Source organism: Sciurus carolinensis, unplaced genomic scaffold (assembly GCF_902686445.1).
Source record: "Sciurus carolinensis unplaced genomic scaffold, mSciCar1.2, whole genome shotgun sequence".
Lineage (NCBI taxonomy): Eukaryota > Metazoa > Chordata > Mammalia > Rodentia > Sciuridae > Sciurus > Sciurus carolinensis.
In genome coordinates this window covers 77,822-89,186 of record NW_025920149.1, presented here as the reverse complement: position 1 = coordinate 89,186, position 11,365 = coordinate 77,822, and the positions used below count along the sequence as shown (strand labels likewise).

Genomic DNA, 11,365 nt, shown 5'->3' with positions numbered 1-11,365 from the left:
TAATGCCTTTGTATCTACAAATTCTATTCCTCCTAATCGGGTTAATGGGGCATAAAATTTTTATTCAGTACCCATTATGTTGTTACTCCAGTAATCCAGAACACAAACCAACACTTAAAAACATCAATCCTCTTTCTTTATTCTGTAAAAATTTAATCTCCCAAATTCCCCTTTTGTCTCAAAATCAAGTGAAGACACTTCAAGTCTTCTTATTTGCAACACTTATTTTCTCCATTGAATGCAAACTGATTGTCCCTTTGTCAGAGAAACTTATATATTCTCTTTCTACTAGTTCTATTCATATGGACAGTGTTGTCATACACTGCTCCCAGGTCTACTGATGTTACTTTTCCAAGAAAAAATGTGTTTTCACTTTTAAATAATATTGAAATTACTTTCATGTAATTTAACCTCCTGTGAGTTACATTCCATTACAACATTTCTGCACATGCTGAATGTTCTTCCCATGTCAAAACATCTCAATGTTTTTACAAATATTGTCAGTATTATAAGTAAAGCAATATTTATATAAAGACAAGATACTCCTACGTGTGAGATAAACTAAGCATTTTACATAAAATAGCTTTGTTCATTCTTCTCCCAGATTTTATGTAGCTACTCCTTTCTTTATATTTTATAAGAGGAAATTGAGGCAGAAAATTTTAATTGCTCAGGTTCACAGAGCTAACAAATGGCTATGTGGGTTCTAATTTTTTCCAGTGTTTTTCATCTAACCTGTACATTTTTTTGCTTTATTCAAGCATTTTACTTGCATTTAAAGGTATATTTATTTTTGATACTCTACATATACAAGGAAAGCTTCTCAAACAATTTGAAAGTGAGGAAACTTACGGTGTCATATCAGTATGTAAGTCATCAGAGAAAAGATGTGAACAATATTATTTAAACAATTAATTATATCAGCAGAAATGAATAGTAAGCAGAATAAATGCAGGGAGATTTGTTAATTCAAAACTACAATGATCAGAAATGTAACTGGACAGTTATGAGAGCACAGAACTGCATCAAAGGAGCACCAACTATCATGTCAGGTGAATAATAAGTGTCAACTGAACCTAACATGGAAAATGCAGTAGAAAAGGCCCTGAATGTGAATTCAAGAATGCCTATACATAGGTTACTTTTCTGAAGAAATCTATTTTATTTGCAAGACACTAAATCTACAACATAATGATTGTTAAATTATTGCAGTGCTTGGTAATGTGCCATAAAATAATATGGTAAAAATCATGCGTGTATCACTATTGAAAGGTACTCAATTCATGTGAACACATTCTAATATAAAATTCTAAAAATATCACCAAAACAATCAGAGATGTCTTAAAATTAATTTTTGGATAGAAAACCAGAAACTGTATGTTGACAAACTAGACAAAAATGTAATATTACCCCTATATGCTTGAATTTCTCAATTACTGAGTTACATAAGATTAATTCAATATATATGAAAATATTACAACTGTATTCATTTCATTTGCTTATTTTTTTGGTCATGGGGAGGTGGATTGATTTCTAAGAAGGCAGTGGGATTAAGAAGTACAGGCATATTATATTGGATAATACTTGTTTAATTCAAGACAATAATTATTCTAAATTATCTAAAATCTCTTTTTGGGGAAATTAAAGAAAATATCTACATATAATAAACTAATGAAGTGATTAGTCTATATAAGTACAAACAAGGAACTAAGGCATAATTGAATACAATTATTATTTTTTGTGTAACAATGTAAAAGTATGTGCTAATTCTTGCACTGAATCACTTGAGAGCCATTTAAACCCTAATCAAAAAGAAAAAGGAAAAAGGAAAGAAAAAATGTGAGGAGAAAAATGATGAGGACATGAAAATGCATAAGAACCAAAGAAAAGAATCATTGGGTAAAATAAAACAGAAACAAGTATGAACGGGTCAATGATATCATACTTCTAAAACATCAGCTACATTGAAGAGTGCAAAGTTGTAAAATAAATGTATTTCCTTAGTGAACTGCAACATATAATGAAAGTATTTAGAATGAGTTTTAAGTTAATGAATTTTAAAATTTCTAAAAAAGACTCCAAGTTTGCCAAATATATGTGACAAAATCATATCACCATTTCTTTTTCTTTTTTGTATAAAACAAAGAGCACATCACATTTAAATATCCAAGGAAAAGTTTTTCAGTAGAATTTATTTAGGTGTACATCTTGAGGATCAGTTTTGATCAATTTTGGGTCAGTTATCTATGCAAACTGGTAACTTTTCTCATTTTACTCCAGTTAAAAAAATTAATCAAAGAGCTCTTGACCCCTACTTCAGAGGGTTAATAAAGTTTTTACTCTTGTTAGTCTTGTACATGCTAATATTCTGCACAGTGTCTATAAACAGAAATCCACTCAATAAGGGTGATTTTCTGGGAATTAAGGGCTAACTTTTTCTGTTTGCAATATAAACACAGTGTTTTATAAAAGAAATTGGCATAGTTATTCAAAAGAGTAAATTTTACAAGCAATAAATATGGTGTGAGTGTTCTTATAGGGGACTTTGAAGATGACATAAAAAAGTGAAATTTAGAGCAAAAATTTGCCTTGCAATCATATATTGCCATTAGCAAATGTGGGAAATCGTTGGGCCAGGCTAATTAGACAAAGAACAATATAACATATTTGGCCAAGAATATAAATTGTATTTTGATGTTCTTTTAGAAAATAACTTTCCAGTTTATTCCTTCTATCATTCCTAAGGATGTTTTCTATACTTTCTTGGTTTCACAAGGCATTATATTTGAAAGATTTACTTATTTGTAATCATGTTTTATGATACTGAGTTTTGAGATCACATGCAACATTTCCTACAGAGTAGCTGTAATAATAGTAATAATAATAATAAAAACAACTACATCCCTTAGTTACTACCTTCTAACAATTACCTTGACTGATTCTATTGAGTCTTATTTCCTCAGTAGGAAAAAAAATATTTCAAAATGGATTAACAACTAACTTTTGCATGTGTATTTACCTACTGATGCTCCCTGAAACCCCAAATAAATTGTAAATTCTATAACAGGAGGGGCTTAGTCTTGCTAGAGAGAAAAGCTGTTCCTTTGTTTTTTATAATAGTTTTGAGTTCCTATTTATGATTTCTGAGAAGAAATAAATGAAGAAAAGAATAAATAATAATTTTAAATATTTTATAAAATTAATGCAACTCTCTTGTGGATATGTAATATATCAATTATCTTTATTTTTCATGTGTATAGAATTAAAATGTGTAATAATTATGTTTCATATTTACCTTCTCATTTTCTATATGTAGATTTATCTAAATTTATCACAAATTATTTTTTTGAACCAGGAAGTGAACCCAGGGACAAATAAACCCTGGTCTTCTTTTATATTTTATTTTGAAGCAGGTTCTTGCTGAGTTGATTAGGGCCTCGCTAAATTGCTTAGTCTTGTTTTGAACTTGGATCCTCCTGCCTGTCACCTAAACCACTAGGGTTATGTGTGTGCACACTATATTCCACTAATTTTTTAAAAACTGAAATTTTGATGAATGAATACAGAATGTGTTGTATATGTATACATGGAATAGTATTTGTCCATTAAAAAGAATTTGCACATAGGTAGAAAATTATTATTAACTTTCTTATAAAAATTAACTGGTTGGAGGCAGGGGCAGAATCCAAAATTCAAAGCCAGCCTCAGCAACTTAGCAAGGCCCTAAGCAATTTAGTGAGATCCTGTTTCAAAATAAAAAAATAAGGAAATGGGGATTTGCCTCATTTGTTAAGCACCACTAACTTTAATTCATGGTATGAAAAAAAATTAACTGGCTCTGTGTAAAAGCAGTTTTACTCCTGGATATAGAGCATAGAAAAATAAATTAAAATACACCAAAAGAGAAAATACTTGACAAAACTGTAAGTGTACTAGCAGCCAAACACTCAAAATAATAAAAATGTCTATTAATTTGAGATTGAGTAAGAAGTCATAGTATGTTCATATGGTAGATTATTTTTCAGCAATATGAAGGAGTGAATTATTGATAGATGCAAAAATATGGATGGATTTAAAAAACTTAAAATTTAGTGAAATAATTCAGCATGAATCCCTCCTTCTGGGTGCACCTTTCTTTAGGATACAGAGTTCCCTCGCGTCTGTACCCTTCTTGCCATCTTCTGCCTCACCAAGGCAAGTTGCCTCTTCCCAAAGCCATTTCTGCCACACCCTTGTTCCTCTGTCATCCAGGGGCTGGCTCAGGATCCCACCAAAACTTCTCTCCTAAGTTCTGTGAGGACTCCTTTATCATGAAATATAGAGGTTATGTTTTCAGTTTTTACTTTTTGACATTTTGCTGTTGAAGAGAGCTTGAAGTTCCTTCTTTGTTTTGTTCTGCTCTATATTCAACACCCACATGTCTAATGATCCCTTCTGTGTGTGGATGTCCAAAAGACACATAAAGTTTAATGGATTCAAAATTGAAATAGGATCTTCTGCACACCATCCTTTTATTTTATTCTCTCCACCTGTGATATTTCTGTAAAGAAATGAAATGCCTTCATCTAAGTTAGAAAACAGGATGCACCCTTAAAAATGTCATTTCTTAGTTATGGGTCCTATGTTAGCCAGATATCCATTACTCTGGCAAATTACCTAGAGAATCAACTAAAAAGAGGGAAGATTTAATTTGACTTATGATTTGGCCCCATTGCTCTTGACTTCTAAGAGGCAGAACATCATGGTGGGGAGTATGTAGTGATGTGAATCTGATCACTTCATAGTTGAAAGGAAGGCAAGGGAGAGGGGAGAGAAAGATATGGGGAGCGGGGTCAGGTTAAAGCTATAGTCCTCAAGGAAAGACCTCCAAAGATCTACTGCCTTGTGGTTCCATATCTTACAGTTTCCAGTTCTCCCAAAATTTTATTCTGCTATGAATCCATCAGTGGATTAATCCATTGGTGAGATTACAGCCCTCATAATCCAACCATTTCCTGAAAACCCTGCCTTTGAATGTTGTTGAACCAGGGAGCTTTGAGAGGTTTTGTGGGACATTGCTGATTCAAATCACACATATCATATCTCCTAAACAACTCCTTAAGCTGATGCTTCCCTACTATCCAAGCTGCCACTGTAATTTCTTAATTAAACTGCAGCAATCATCTCCCAGTAGCACTTCTGATTTCCACTCATACCTAGCCACAACCCAGTGTGTTATCTGAATGATGCTTCTAAAGATGTTTTGTATTGGGTAATCCCCTGTTTAAAAGCCTTCATGGTACTCTGTTTTTTGTTAAAATTCAAACTCGGCTTTGCATGTGGCATTCCCTTCACCAGAAACACCCTTTTTCCTGACTGTTGATTCACTCTTATTTACTCTACAGGTCTCACTTTAGACATTAATTTCCTAGAACATTTTTCCTAGTTCCTCAAGGCTGAAGATTCATCCTAATATGTTCAAGGAAGTATTAGTGCTTGTTATATAATTGCTGTAATTGTTTCTCTCTTGCCTGGAATCAGGGCTGGAAAAAGATGTCTGACAAACACTTCCTGAAAATTTAGAATGAAAGCAGTTTCTTTCTACCAATGGTGAGTTGCTATGAAATCACGTGGAGGACCTACTAAACCATAGCCTGATGGCTATACACCTAGAGTTTCTGTTCAACAGTTTGGGGTTCTTCTGATGGTAAGGTTGGTATTAGATATTGGCAGGGATCTGAGAGTGAAACACTGAAGTATCCAGAGGGGAGAGTTCTCATTAGGAGAGGCTCGAAGGTCCAGGTGTAAGTAACACCCCCCAATGGGAAATGGGGATGTCTGTTTGCACATGAAAGATGCACAATATTCCCTTATGGACACTTTCATATTTTAATTGCCTTCTAATGGTATTGGGGATTATTTTTCTCAGGGTACTTACTGAGAATCCATTAGGGACATTTCGTAATGAGTTAGGTAACAAGTGACTTATTAGACTCATCACCACCTACTTTATAAAAAAAGACTTTACTAGTTTAATATAAAATATATATACACATTTGAAATTTTCTAAGAACAGGAAAATATGATTCCATGCCCCTTGATGTAGAGGCAGAATAAACAAGTATAGGTAGAATGGAAACCAAAAAAGAAACTGCAAATTTAAATCTGAGAATCCGTTATGAGCACCCTCACCTTTACTCCTCAAGATTATTCTCCTCCAGAAATAAATTGTGTAAAAGAACTTGAATCTTAGAGTATTATGAGTCAAATTAATGTTCATATATATTGCTAGTTTTCATAATGTTTCTTTTAGACTAAATAAAGTGAAAGGAAAATATCATTAGAGGCTCATCAGTATATTCTACACATTATGTGTTGACTGAATGACACCAACATAGAGACCCTGAGAGGAGCAGGTGCAACTGTAATGAACTCCATGCTCCATGATTAAGTGTTGAGCTCAACAGATAGATATCCTCTTGCCCCCACCCCTTGCCACTTCTAATGTTCACTATCTACAAAATTTCTTTTAAGAAGATGAACCCATTACCCCTAAAATGAGTCTTTCATTTTCATTTTTGAACGGCTCAATTTCTTTGTCCCTTTTGCAAACATTTATTTCACTTTTTATTTTTTGAGAGTTGCCTGCTCATTTTCTTTGCTTATTTCTATAGGAGTCATTAATCTATTTTTCTTATTAAAGGAGAGCTACTTATATAAATATTAATATTTTCCATGTTTTTCCCTATAGTTTTATAAAGATGATTTTTTTAGCCCATTAAGTACTAAGCATTTAATTCTGTGAACATACTAATCACATATTCTCTCAAAGTTACCACAATTGGTATGTTTGTTGAACAATTTAAGTTTTTATAGGTGTTCCACATCTGGAACAATAGAACAGAATGGATCAATTTACAAATAGGTGGCTCTATTAATGTTTTAGAAAGTTGCATGCTTTTCTTAAAAATAAGTTTATAAATCTATTATTTAGAAAAAATGTCCTTTTATCTCATGAGTCATAAGAGGAAGGAAGACAGAGAGGAAGAAATGACATAAAGAGAGTGATGTTGATCATGCTTATAACAGTTAACAGTCATGAAGGGATTATTTAGTGGTTGTCAGATTTTAATTCACATAGGAATCACTTGGAGAACTTGTTAAAGTACAGACTCAATTCAGTAAGTCCAGGTCAAGCCTGAGAATGTGCATTCACTTCTGCTTTCAGGTGAGTTGGATGGTTCATGGATGACAACAGGAATACCTGGGCTCTATATTGTAACATGTGGGACAATATCAGTAAGTTCAGTGATCATTCTAATTCCACATTCTCATTTATTTGCAAACTCTCTCAACTCTAATTAAATTTATTATTCTCAACTTCTTATTATAAAAAATAGAAAAAAATAAAAGCTCATTTTTTTCATGCTAAAATGTTTTCTTTTATTTGACTTTGGCCTAAATACTGAAAATATGTTTACTTAGAGAAAAAATGCCTAGTTTTTTTTTTTTTTAATACATCTACTTTAGATGGCTTTTTTACATTGGTCAAGTACATTATTTTTTCTAAATTGTATCATTTCTTACTTCATCCATGGTTAAATATATTAAAAAAGCCATTGTCAAGAGTTTAAAAAATTATCTTAGCAAGAGAATTAAATTCTAGTGTAGGAGTCATTTAAATTCCTATTTTACAAACACCATTAAAGGAATCTAATGAAAGTTGCCAAAAAAACAGAATCCCAGGCAATAATCACAGGAGTGGTGGAAGCACCTTCTGGGACACTTCCACCCTCTAACAAGTGAGTGTACAGAGCAACATTTATTCCTTACTACTGTACTACTGAATTAAATATGTACATCATTCTAAAAACATTTTAAGCTATATTACAGTGCTATACATCCTCCTTTTTAGGAAAAAATATAAATTGAATTTCCCTACAGTGTTTGGAATGAAAACAAGATCTTCTCTTTAAAAAAAATCCATAGCAATTAGTGGTTTTCTGATTCTTTTTCTGAATTTTTAAATTCCAACAAAGTATTAATTTGCAAAAGGTTCTTTAGTCCAAATTCAGTGTCTTTGTTTTGATCTCTTTGTAAAAGAACGCTTTGTTCATCCATTCTTTTTGTGTGAGACCATAAAATAAGTCTAAAAATTTCTTCATCTTGTACCATTGGACCCTTTGTGGCAGCAGGTGGTGGAGCACATCTTTGATCATCTAATCTGGACCCTTGACATTTTTAAAGGATATCAAAGAAGTCTTCATCAGGCTCTTTGTTGTCATTAGTTATTAGTTGGTCAAGGACTGACTGACTATTGTTTTTTGTCAGATGAAGTCCTGGAAAATTGCTGAAACTGGCCCTCTGATCATCCAGACAGCAGCTCTGTAAGCTGGCAAGAAGAACTAAAAACTCATCAGTGTTGGGGGACACACAGAAACAGATGGTGATTTCAACATACCCTTGCTGGGAGTAGAAGAAGCTGCATGGCAGCTGTTTTCTTGTAAATTGCACCTCTGGTCATCCATACTGTTGCTTTGAAATTGATTGAAGAGGTCAAAGAATCCTTCATCTCTAACAGTATCTGCACTGATTTTCCTCTGAGAATTCTGATTTTGGTGGTCAATGGAATTACTGGCATCTTGGAGAACTTTAGCAGAGGAATTGGTTTTGTACTTTTTCCCTTTCAGTCTGTTGACAAAGAGTAGCTTTGCAGAAGGTTTGGCAATAAGAGGTTTTTGTTTAGCAAGAATTTCACTGTTCCAGTTCGGTACCTTTTCTGGTGTTAACTTCATGAGTTCCATATTTTCCATACTGTGTCAGCGTCCTAACTTGGGGTGTGCACCATATATACTGTTATCAATCTCAATATTTTCAGATATTATGGAATTATTTGTGCTATAGCTTAGACCAAGAACCATTTGAAGATCTGAGAGATTAAGTCATGCTGTTAGTTCACCACTTTTATCTCCAACCTCTCTTGAAATTTCCAAGTGTTTTCAGCAAAATGCATTGCTTGATCCAAGATTTCCAAGAGCAGTGTGTGCATTTCCTAAGCTCCAACATACTCTTCCTTCACCAATTCTATCTTTTAGCTCTTGAGCAATTGGTTAAGTGCTTCAGATGATAGTCAATGGCTTTCACATAGTCCTGAAGTAAAGTATATGTGTTTTCAAGGCTATAACAGGACTGTGCTTCTACAGCTCTGTCTTTAAGCTGTCAAGCCAATACTAGTGTCTGCTTGTAGTATTCAGAAGCAGTTTCAAATTCACCAAGAAAAATATATGCATTTCCAAGGTTGCTATATGTTCTTCTTTCAGCTGCTTTATCTCCAAATTTTTTTGCAATAAGGGAGGCGCTGTTCATGAGATATAACTGCATCCCTGAAGTTACCAAGGAGATAATGTGTATTTCCAAGATTTCCAAAGGCTCATCCTTGGGCTGCTCGGTCACCCAAAGCAGTTACAAATGATAGGATTTCCTCATAAAAATTGACAGCTGCCTGCAGAGCACTTCTCACTTCTTCTGGAAATTCTCCTACATCCTGGGAACCAGGGCAACCAAAACTCTTCCCTTTGGCATGATACACATTCCAGATTTTAAAGTGCTCTTGCCTCTCACACCTTGTCATTAAGCTCTCTGGAAATATCCAGATGTCACTGACAACAAACTATAGCTTCACCAAAATTCCCAAGATCTTTTAAGGTGTTTCCCAGATTGCCACTAGTTTGACTTCTCCTAGCTGGTCTCCAATAGTCCTTGCAAGAGTTAAATCATGATGGTGGTATTCCAATGCTTTGGCATAATCATGCAAATAGAAATAAGAATTACCCAGTTGGCTGTAAATAGCATTAAGTGTTTTTAGATCTTCAGTTACAACCTGAACTGCAGCTTCAAAAAATGACACACCAGCATGGCAGTCTCCTGATTTACACAGACGTTCCCCTTCCAAGGCCAGCTCTAGGCACGAAGCTTCCATTCTGTAACAAACATAAAAAGAATGGTCTTCCCTCATGCTTATCAAATTTTCTTCCATGGAGTCATATTATAAGTGCCAGAGGGCTGGCAGGTCCCTAGTGCATGGTGGACTCCACAGAGCTGTGGCAGCAGCTCCAGGTGACAGCGGGGGCTCAGGGCATCTCCCTCAGGTGGGTCCGCACATTGCTGAGAGTGAGCCAGGCAGGGGCACCGCAGGAGGCTGGCGCGTGCCCCCTGCTCCCAACAGCTCATTTTTAAAAGAACAATGCATCAGTGTTCATGGAGTAACAGCCCTCTAACTCATGGTCTTTTAGAATATATTCCTCCTATTTTTGATACTGAGTATTGAATTGATGGGTAATCAACCTCTGAGCTACATCTCCAGCCCCTTTTACTGTAATTCTGAGATAGTATCTAAGTTGGTTTCAAAGGGACTCATTTAGTTGCTGAGGCTGGTCTTGAACTTGCTGTCCTCCAGTATCAGTCCTTCAAGTCTCTGGGATTATAGACAGGCACCACTCTGCCTGGCATATGGCCCAGAATTTTTAAAGGTAAATGTACAAGTTTAGAATGTTCACTTTTTTGTTTTGTTTCTTTATTTTTATTTTTACAAACTGCATTTTGATTCATTGTACACAAGTGGGGTACAACTCTTCATTTCTATGGTAGTACACAATGTACCTGCACACAATTCATGTAATCATATATGTACACAGGGTAATGATGTCTGTTTCAGTTCACTCTCTCTCTTTCACCAACCCACTACCATCCCATTTCCCTCTACACAATCTAAAGTTTCTCCATTCTCCTCTTACCCTCCAAAACCCCCTGTTATGTATCATCATCATCCACTTATCAGAGAAAATATTCAGTTTTTATTTGAGGGGGATTTGTTTATTTTACTTAGCATATTATTCTCTAATTCTATCCTTTTAACTGCAAATGCCATAATTTTATTCTCCCTTATAACTAAGTAATATTCCAATATACCACAGTTTGTTAATTCATTAATTTATTGAAGGACATCTAGGTTGATTCCACAATCTAGCTATTGTGAATAGAGCAGCTATAAACATTGCTCTGGCTGTGCCACTCTAGTATGTTGATCTTAATTATTTTTGGCATAAACTAAGGAGTGGAATAGCTGGGTCAAAAGATGAGCCCATCCCAAGTTTTTTGAGGAATCTCCATAGTGCTTTCCAGAGTGACTGCACCAATTTGCAACTCCACCAGCAATGCATGAGTGTGCCTTTTCCCCACATTCACACCAACACACATTGCTTGTGTTCTTGACAATAGCCATTCTAATTGGAGTGAGATAAAATCTTTGCATTTCTCTAATTACTAGAGATGAAAAACACTTTTTCATATATTTGTTAATCACCTATTTATTTTCTTCTGTGAAGTG

The 11,365-nt window shown here is 34.5% G+C and overlaps 1 pseudogene; it reads right to left on the bottom strand.

Moving 5' to 3' along the window:
• Positions 1-7,971: 7,971 nt before the first annotated feature.
• Positions 7,972-10,015, bottom strand: LOC124974461 (G-protein-signaling modulator 2-like; annotated as a pseudogene).
• Positions 10,016-11,365: the final 1,350 nt, after the last annotated feature.